Source organism: Bos indicus x Bos taurus, chromosome 13 (assembly GCF_003369695.1).
Source record: "Bos indicus x Bos taurus breed Angus x Brahman F1 hybrid chromosome 13, Bos_hybrid_MaternalHap_v2.0, whole genome shotgun sequence".
NCBI classification, from domain to species: domain Eukaryota; kingdom Metazoa; phylum Chordata; class Mammalia; order Artiodactyla; family Bovidae; genus Bos; species Bos indicus x Bos taurus.
In genome coordinates, this window is record NC_040088.1 from 82,974,497 (window position 1) to 82,984,988 (window position 10,492).

Below are 10,492 nucleotides of genomic sequence, written 5' to 3' on the forward strand. Positions count from 1 at the left end.
TGTCTCAGTGTGGGTTTCCTTGATTGATTTTATCCTACTTGAAGTTCACTGAGCTCTTTGGAGGGCTATGTGTATGTCTTTCATCACATTTGAGATGTTTTCACCCATTATTTTTTCAAGCAGTCTCTCTGCTCCTTTCTCCCTCTCTTCTAGGATTCCCACAATGCATATGTTGATCCGCTTGATGTTGTCCCACAGGTCATTTAGGTGTTCATTTCAGTTTTCTTCAATCTTTTTTTTTCTTCTTTGTCCTCAACTTGACAATTTCAATTATCCTATCTTCAAAGTAGCTGATTCTTCTGCCTACTCAAATCTGCTTTTGAATCCCTATAGTCAGTTTTATTTTAGTTATATTTTTAAGCTTCAAAATGTCTTTTTAGTTTATTTTTAGGTTTTCTGTCTCTTTATCAGAATTATCATTTTGTTCATACATCAGTTTTGTGACTTTGTTCACATCTTCTTTTAGCTCTTTGAGCATCTTTAAGACAGACAGTTGTTTTAAATTCTTTGTGTAGGAAGTTCACCATCTGGTCTTTCTTAGACATTTGTTTATTTTTTTCCCCCTTTGAATGGGTCATAACATTCCTGTCCTTTTATGACTCATGAGCTTTTTGTTGTTGAAAGCAGGACATTTGAATCTTATGATGTAGGAACTCTGGAAATCAAATTCTTCCTCTTCCTCAGGGTTTACTGATTTTGTTTATAGTTTATTTAAATTGGTGTATGTTGTCTCTGTAACAGCATCAGCCTGAGAGGTAAGCTTAAGTTTTCCCAGATATTTTATGAGTCTGGATCTTTTCTTATGTATATGTGGTGACTTTCTAAATTTTTCATATATGTGGTCGCTTTTGAGTGTGTGTGTGTGTGTGTGTGTGTGTGTGTGTGTGTGTGTATACTCAGTTGCTTCGGTCGTGTCTGACTTTTTGTGACCCCAAGGGCTGTAGCAGACCAAGCTCCTCTGTCCATGGTATTCTCCAGGTAAGAATAATGGAACAGGTTGCCATTTCCTCTTCTAGGGTATCTTCCCGACCCAGGGATTGAACACTTGTCCCCTGTGTCTCCTGCATTCCAGGCAGATTCTTTACTCACTGAGCCACCTGAGAAGCCTTTGAGTATACTAGTTCTTAAATGTATGGTTCTGAAAAGGTGAAAAGGGGGAAAATGAAGGGAGAAAGAAACATGCCAGGGACTTCCCTGGCAGTCCACTGGTTAAGACTCTGTGCCTTCACTGCAGGGGGCACAGTTTTCGTCTCTGGTCTGGGAACTAAGATCCTGCAAGCCATGTGACATGGTCAGAAGGAGAGAGAGAAACAGGTGCAAGTCCTTTGAAATACCCTGTAGGTTCTATCATTTGGAGGGGGAGAGGTTTTTGATGATTGCAGTGGGAGTTGCAACAATGGCTTCCCACCTCTGTCTGCACATGATCAGAAGCAGCAATTAGTGATTAGAACACAGATTACTCATGGTTTGGAACCCAAGGTTTTCATTGCCCATTCTGACTCCCACAAGCTGAGACAGGCTGCTCCAGAAATGTGTGCACAGCTTTGTGGTATGGGACCCAGGATGTTTGGGGATAGCTACTAACTACCTAAGAGCTGAAACTGATTGTAATTAACTGCAGTATACCTTTCCCAACTTCCCTTGAAGTCACAAGCATTGAATAGACTCCATTATTCCAAAGTAATTATATCAGGCAAATTCTTCAGTCAGGGATGTTAATTCCTGGTACTTCCTACTTGACTATCTTCCCTGGTGTCACTTCAGCTGTGTCCATTTGACACAGTCCTGATTATCTTGTGAAGTTCCCTTATTTTCTGGCACAATAAGAAGCACCAAGTTCACTTATTCATTCCTTGTTCCAGACTTGAAGTCAGGAAATTCTCCCGACTCTTCCTTTTAGTAAGGAATGGAATTGAAGGCAAAGATCTGAGCATGAGGTGTTTGTGTTTGTATAAAACATTTCCTATTTCAATATAGCATTATTTTTGTTTCTGATTTTTATAATTTCACTTATGCTGAAAATCCGGATTTCTCACAGTATTGTGTTAAAACCTTTTTATTGTGATAAATAGCACTCAAACAGAAAAGTGAATGCAAGTACACAGTTTAATAGATTATTACAGAATAAAGACCTTTGAAACATTGTTAGGAAAAAAAAAAAAAGGAAACATTGTTAGCACCAGGGATCCCCCTATAGTTTCTCTTATCATTGTCTCCTCACCTCCCTCCCCTCTATTATTACTCATAGCCTATTGTCTGGACATAACTTCTTTGAATTCCTCTGTCTGCCTTGTGGTGTTCCTGTAATTGGCAAAAGCTGCAATTACTTTCTTAAGTTTTGTTTTCCTTTTTTTTTTTTTTTTTAATTTGTGTTTGAATGTTGTTAATCTTTCTTTGATATTCAACAGCACTTTTCTGGTGAATTTTCTTTCTCTTTTGAGAAGTTACAATCTTCCATTTCTGTTTGTGGATACTGTATTTTAATCATGTTTTGGTCTTCATATTTGAATGTGTTGGTCTTTTCTGGAGAGATATTGGGGTTGTGTTCCCAGTTTCTCAGCTCAAGAGCTCTCTCTATTGGAACTGTAATTGGAACTACCACCAATCTCTTCTATTTTCCCTTAATATCAATCAGTCAAGGAATACTGCCCTTGACTTCCAAGACAATCCCTGACACTTTTAAACAGTGCTCTTAAAAGTCTTCCCCTTTTCTTTACTTCCTCCAATGCTTGGTCTCAAACTTAACCACTACATTCCTACTCAGATGAGGGCCCTTTTTTTTTTTTTTTTCTTTCCCTAAATTATTACCTCTAAAATTTTACAATTTATTTTTGGTTGTGGTGGATCTTTGTTGCAGCACACAGTCTTTCTCTAGTTGTGGTGAGTGGGCTCTTCATTGCAATGACTTCTGCTGGAGCAGGGGCTTTAGGAGAGTGGGCTCAGTAGTTGTGGTGCACAGGCTTACTTGCTCTGTAGCATATGGGATCTTCCTGGACCAGGGATCCAACCTGTGTCTCCTGCATTGGCAGGTGGATTCTTAACCACTGGACCACCAGGGAAGTCCTGAGAGCCTCTTCTGTAGGAAAATATTTGTGAATGGTTTCTAAGTTTTGCCAAAGCCAAGACCTATTTGAACCCTCCATTCTTCTTACCTTTATGGTTTTCTGAACCTGTTCTGCTAGTTTGGGATGATCTTTCACCCTCACACTTAAACATAATATGGAATTTGAGAGTTTTTGCAGAGTCTTAGCTGAAAGTGCAGGTTGTGGAATATTTTATGGTCTCTGTACTTTTTATTGTCAGGCGAGTGTAATCTTCTCTGTTCTGTCTCGTCTCAACAAAAAATTGAAGCGACGAACATTAAAGCCCTTGGTGCGTCACAGCTCTTGGACAGACTGTGTTATAGCTCTCAGGTCTGGAACAGACTGTGTTATAGCTCTTAGACAGATCAGTGTTACAGCTCCATGTTACAGCTCAATTTTATTTAGAAAATATCAGGGAAATATATCTTTGAGGTGTGAGGGCATGCCAACCCAAAGACGTGAAGAGAAGAGAGAAACCTGGCCCTTTGGCCCCTCTTTTTATATGTTTTTTTTTTTTTCTCCCCCCTGGGCCTGCCCTATGTAAATTGGGCTAGCCAGGAGTGCTGTTTGTTCTACCTGAGGTCCTCACTCTGGTCCTCAGACCTTCCTTTGAACTTCTTTTGTTCTATTTTCATGGGCTTTTCCTTTCCTTGTCTTTTAGCCACTGCCATTTTGGACTCCCATTTCCTATTCTAACTACCTAACATTATGAAATAAAGCTAAAAGCATGACAAGCAGGTAGAGTGGCATGAGTCACTTCTAGGCTTCCACCATGCTTCTGTCAGCCAAACTGGAATTTTATTTATTTATTTGCCACACTGTGTGGTATGTGGGATCTTAGTTTCCTGAAGAGAGATCTAACCCAAGCTCCATGCAGTGGAAGCAAGGAGTCTTAACTACTGCACTACTGGATAAGTCCCCCCAAGACTTGCATTTTAGAAAACCCAAACTGGAGAATGGCCTGAAGGTGGGATAATTCAGGCAAGAGATAATGAGGGCTTGGATTAAGGTGAGGTCTGGAAATGGGGACATGAAGAAGTGTGGTTTAAGCTATGGTGAATCCCCCTGACTTTCTTTCTCCAAGGATGCTGAGAAGTCAGTGTCCAACTTGACTATGTCTTCATCTGCTGGAAGCAGTGAAATGCACGCCTCTTGGAACCATAGTCCATTAGGCATTCAACATGTCCCTCAGTGCACAGAGCTGGAGAGGATCCCCTTGGCTTCTGCTGAGGCACCCAGGCAGAACTCCAGTGAAATGGGGCCACAGTTCAGTATGGCACTGTCTGACCACCATGTGAGCTATTGCCCTCAACTGACTTTCACCCATTCCCAGATGATTTTCACTCAAGGAATGTCTCATTTGCAGCCAGGAATGATGATTTTAAAGGGACCCCAGACGATGCCCTTAGGAGAACCCAATATTCCAGGATGGCCTTGACCTTTGGTGGGAATCTAAGGATGCCACCAGCCTCACCTCCCAGTGGAATCCCAATGATTTCCTACATCAGAATGCGAATATCTTATCCTGGCCTCCCAACAGTAGCTTCTAACAGAGACCCTTTACCACCTAAAACGTTATTAAATCTGTTAGGTAGTTAGAATAGGAAACAGGAATCCAAAATGGTGGTGGCTAAAAGACAAGGAAAGGGAAAGCCCATGAAAATAGAACAAAGGAAGGTCAAAGGAAGGTCCGAGGACTGGAGTGAAGACCTCAGGTAGAACAAACAGCACTGCCAATTTACATAGGGCAGGCTCAGGGGGAGGAGAAAATATAAAAAAGACGAGCCAAAGGGCCAGGGCTTTCTCTTCTCTTCGCGTCTTTGGGTCGGAATGCCCTCATGCCTCAAGGATGTATTTTCCTGCTATTTTCTAAATAAAACTGAGCTGTAACACGGAGCTGTAACACTGATCTGTCCAAGAGCTATAACACAGTCTGTTTGAGACCCGAGAGCTATAACATGGTCTGTCCAAGAGCTGTGACACACTGAAGGCTTTAATGTCTGTAGCTTCAAATTTTTGTTGAGACAAGACAGAACCGAGGAGATTACACTCGCCTGATAAATCCAACCGTGCCTTCCACTGAGGCCCAAGCAATGCTCCCTTCTATGGCTCAGATGTTGCCTCCTAGAGAGCCCCACAATATTGGGATGCCCCCAGGTGTATATCCCTTATTGCTGGCTTTGGAATTCCAGGGCTCTTTTGTGAACCAGCCAGTCTCCCAGGAAGACCCCTTCCTACCTAAGCAGCCCATACTTGTTCCACAAAGAGCACAGCAGCAGTACACTAGGATCCAGGAAAAGGCTCCCAGGAGGAGATCCCCAGTTTCAAGGCCTTACTGCTGTGACTATGAGAACTGTGAGAAAGCTTACCCTAAGCACTCCCACCTCGTGAGTCACCAATGCAAACACAGGTAAATGAGGTATCAGACATGTGGGGTGGGTGGAGAAATCTCTGGGTATTAGACTTGTGGGGGATCCATGGTTTGTAATGGTTTGGATTTAGCCTGTCATCTTTAAAGGTTGGGATCAAGCTCTGCTGGCCCCACTGACCTGCTTTCCCACAGTCTGTTATGCCTGTACTGAGATGATGGAGACTGCCAGTTATGCCATCTCCTCACTGCTTTCCTACATAAAAATCAGAAGGAAAACCTTTGATCAACATTGACGGCTCTGCTTCATCAAGTCAGACCCCTTTCTTCCTACCTGCTAGACTGTTCCTCTAAATTCCTTCTCTTCCTTGTCATTCCCCAGGTGAACGGACCATTCATATAAATGCACATGGGAAGCCTGTACCTGGTCCTTCTTCTGTTCTGATGAACTTGGAAGACATACACACACGGATACACACCAAACATCGACCACATAAATATGACCAGTGTGGCTGATTCATGAGATCTCACCCTCTTAGGCAACACCAAAGGACTCATATGGGGATGCCAAGATCTCCAGACTCACCAGCTGACAATGGATGTATGGCTGGTCCTCCTCCTACTCCTGGCCTTTATGTCAATCTGCTCTTCCCTTCATTTCGGCTTCTCCACCCAGATCCTGCCTGCCTCTGACCAGGTAATCTCTTTGGTGGCTGTAGGCTTTGATGAAGACACTAAGATTATGAGGCAATGGTGAAGCCCATATGAGCTCTGGACCCAGTCAGGGCTCCTCAGAAACTGTGTTGGATGTCTTCACATCTCTGAGGCCATCTACTTGTGCCAAGCTCATCCACATGGGAAGATGGAGCAAAGTAAAGAATGGGAGCTTAATTCAAAAGCTCTTTATTTTATGTCACTCCCAGCTTGAAACCCTTTAGCGACTCTCCTTTGCCTGCTACACAAAATCCAAGTTCCTTATCTTGGTCTTCGACAGTTTCCAGAACCAGACTATGTTCAAATTCTGAATTTACCACTTACTAGCCATGTGACTTTGGGAAAGGTTTTTGACCATTATGCCAGGTTTCCTCTTCTGATAAATGAGAAAAACAGTATCAGGCTGTTGTGAACACATCTTATGGCACTCACTATCCACATATCCAGTTTGTCTCCTCCCATCATTTCCAAACTTGGATGAAAAGCTCCTCACAGGACATGGGATCTGACATCTCAAGTAGCCACTAGCAACCCAGGAGTGTGAAAGAGTTAATGCTCCTGGCATAGTGTTTGACTATTGGGAGTTGGGAGAAATCCAAGCAGATAAATTCCCTCTTTTCCCCTCCCTTTCCTGAACTGGTGCAAGATTTCTCCCAACAAGGAGACCATTTCTCCCAGTGGGGAGACCTCCCAGGCAGGCAGTGCACACAGCTTCTGTGCTTCTTCCAGGCTTGTCATGAAGCAGACCCAGTGTGTTGTCACCTTACATTGTGTCTCTTTTCTCATCCTCAATGCCCTCAGTTTTTGTCACCCAAATAAAACACTGATACTTAGTCATGTTCCAGGTTCTGTTTTCTAGGTGACTTGTGGGTGGAGGACATTAGACAGGGACAGAGAAGGATGAAACCCACTGTAAGTTCCTCTCTGCACCCCACCAAGCCCAGGTACCTGGACTTCTAAAAATCAGCTATCACAGGGCCTGTTCTGCCCTGCCCCTCCCCTGGGGTTAAGGGCATAATGACTGCCCTGGCAACTCAACCACAATTCGTTTGGAACCTTATTTCTGGACCTCAGCTGGCTGTTTTACTGACCAGCAAACTAATAGAAACTGGCCTAAGTCCTCAAGTAGCAGGGCTGGGATCCCAACCAGGAGCTGTCCACTTCAGAGGTGGATCTCTTACCTTAGAGGTGATATCTTCTACAGGTGTCTCCTGGGCCCAGCACTGCCAGGAGATTGCCACAGTGAAATGAGTCCAGTCTGGTTTCTGTGGCCCAGGGACCATCTTGGTTTAGGGACTGAGAGGTCCACCTTGGTGCAGTGGCCATGGAGAGGAGGAATACCTGAAGAAGGAAGGTCAAAGACTTTCTGGAGGAGGTGACCCTGGAGCTCAGTAAGTGAGGGTATGTAACATCTAGTAACCCCTTAGTGTTGAAATAAACCCATCAGATGAAAAAAGAGAAGTCCAAGCAGAGGGAAACTGGATCTGGTAATCTGCTCTGAGGAGAGTCAATCTCCAATCTTCTTTTCATTCAGCACATGTTCTTGAGCTCAGCTCAGTTCAGTTCAGTCACTCAGTTGTGTCCGACTCTTTGCGACTCCATGAATCACAGAACGCCAGGCCTCCCTGTCCATCACCAACTCCCAGAGTTCACTCAGACTCACGCCCATTGAGGCAGTAATGCCATCCAGCCATCTCATCCTCTGTCATCCCCTTCTCCTCCTGCCCCCAATCCCTTCCAGCATCAGAGTCTTTTCCAATGAGTCAACTCTTCGCGTGAGGTGGCCAAAGTACTGGAGTTTCAGCTTTAGCATCAGTCCTTCCAAAGAAATCCCAGGGCTGATCTCCTTTAGAATGGACTGGTTGGATCTCCTTGCAGTCCAAGGGACTCTCAAGAGTCTTCTCCAACACCACAGTTCAAAAGCATCAATTCTTGGGTGCTCAGCCTTCTTCACAGTCCAACTCTCACATCCATACATGACCACAGGAAAAACCATAGCCTTGACTAGATGAACCTTTGTTGGCAAAGTAATGTCTCTGCTTTTGAATACGCTCTCTAGGTTGGTCATAACTTTCCTTCCAAGGAGTAAGCCTCTTTTAATATCATGGCTGCAGTCACCATCTGCAGTGATTTTGGAGCCCAGAAAAATAAAGTCTGACACTGTTTCCACTGTTTCCCCATCTATTTCCCATGAAGTGATGGGACCGGATGCCATGATCTTCGTTTTCTGAATGTTGAGCTTTAAGCCAACTTTTTCACTCTCTTCTTTCACTTTCATCAAGAGGCTTTTGAGTTCCTCTTCACTTTCTGCCATAAGGATGGTGTCATCTGCATATCTGAGGTGATTGATATTTCTCCCGGCAATCTTGATTCCAGCTTGTGTTTCTTCCAGTCCAGCGTTTCTCATGATGTACTCTGCATATAAGTTAAATAAGCAGGGTGACCATATATAGCCTTGATGTACTCCTTTTCCTATTTGGAACCAGTCTGTTGTTCCATGTCGAGTTCTAACTGTTGCTTCCTGACCTGCATACAAATTAACCCACAATACAGCACCACAGCTGTAAGGACAACTCATAGTGAGGGGCACAGAGAAAATGAAAGGATGAGTCAGGGAAGAAAGACTTCTCAAAGAAGTGCCTAAATCAGACCTAAACAGTTTATGGTGGCTAGTTGGGCCTCCCATTTCCTGGATGTCTACCTTTGGTCATGCCCTGTGCTGGACAGTAAGGACTCAGAGAATGACAGTGCCTTTCTGGAGGGCAGAAAGATCATGGGCAAAAGTTCTGAAAGTGCTCCATGCTACCAAGGAGAAGAGTCAAACCTCTGTGGACTCAGACTTCTTCTGGGTATCTGGGGGCATTTTCATAGCCTTGGTTGTGCCAGCCTCTCCCCCTTCCACCCTGATCCTGTCCTACAGGACACCTTGGTCTATTTGCTAAGTGACCCCCTCATACCTGAGCCTGACATCCTGGTGGCTTCCACCCTAAATGTGAGCCAAGGTAGTGAATCTGATTTTAAAAAATGGGGGCAGAGGGGAATCTTTTGTGACTAATTTCTGGCCCCAGGGACAGGAGTCTTAGGTATCCGAAGTCCCTTTGCTTTCCACCTGAGCACTGGGTCCCTTCCATGGAGTGGGGTGTCCCAGACTCAGTGGGCCAGGGTTGGTCTCTGTTGGCAGCCCTGCCGGTAGGGTCAGCAGGACAAGTTGTTTGTTGGGATACAAGAAAGATCTGTTGGTGACCCATCACTTTTACTGAGGAATGGAAGCAGGTAGGAATCAGTGGGTGAGACTGTGCCATGTATGCTGCAATGGTGGGAAAGACAGGCCTCCACCCCTTGGAGGTCACAACCTCATAGAGGAGGGATGTACAGCATGCTGTGAGGACAAGTATCTGAAGGTGACTATACTAGGCCATAGGAGTTAGGAAGACATTCCATAGGAAGTGTAGTTTGATCTCAGAGTTAAGAATTAAGGAGGAGTTAGGAAGATAAAGGAGGTAAGAGGATGATTGGAGAAGAAATAAATCTATCCTTTATATTCAGTGATTATGGCAGGTGTGGCTAAGCATCTCCCAATGTTACCTTGGTTTTGACACAAGGCAGGATAATGGATGGATAAGACACTGGGCTCTCAAGTAAGTCTAGGTTTTAATCCTGCCTTTGCCACACCCTGTGTGTGTGTGTGTGTGTGTGTGTGTGTGTGTGTGTGTGTGCATGCGCGTGCACGCATGCGTGTTTGTGTGTGTGTTGTGTATTAGTCACTCAGACGTGTCCATCTCTTTGTGACCCCATAGACTGTAGCCTGCCAGGTTTCTCTGTCCATGGAATTCTCCAGGCAAGAATACAGGAGTGAGTTGCAGTTCCTTTCTCTAGGGGATCTTCCCAACCCAGGGATCAAACATGGGTCTCCCACATTGCAGGCAGATTCTTTACCATCTGAGCCACCAGGGAAGCCCTTGGGCAAATTAGTTATCTCTGCTTCAAATAGCAGTGAGGCCAGATTAATAGTTCCAAGCTCAAGAGAGACAGAGCTAATCACATTAAAAAATGGTTTGACTTACTCCCAGGTTTCTGGCTTGTGTTGCAAGTAACACAGAAAGGGAACTGGATGAAGATCATTTATTTATTTTTATTGTGATAAAAATATTTGCACATATTTAATATGTGCAAAAAATCTTATATGTATATATATATTTAAAGAATAATTTTTAAAAACTTATTTGCTTTTATGACACTTGAGAAAAAGAACACACTAATACATTTGAAGACTTTTGAGTTCCCCTCTGTATACACTCTTCATCCTATCCTGAATTTTGGTTGATCT

At 43.9% G+C, this 10,492-nt stretch overlaps 1 pseudogene; it reads left to right on the top strand.

Annotated features, from left to right (window-relative positions):
- The first annotated feature begins 4,161 nt into the window (after positions 1 to 4,161).
- LOC113902743 lies at positions 4,162 to 6,943 on the top strand (annotated as a pseudogene).
- The last annotated feature ends 3,549 nt before the right edge of the window (positions 6,944 to 10,492 follow it).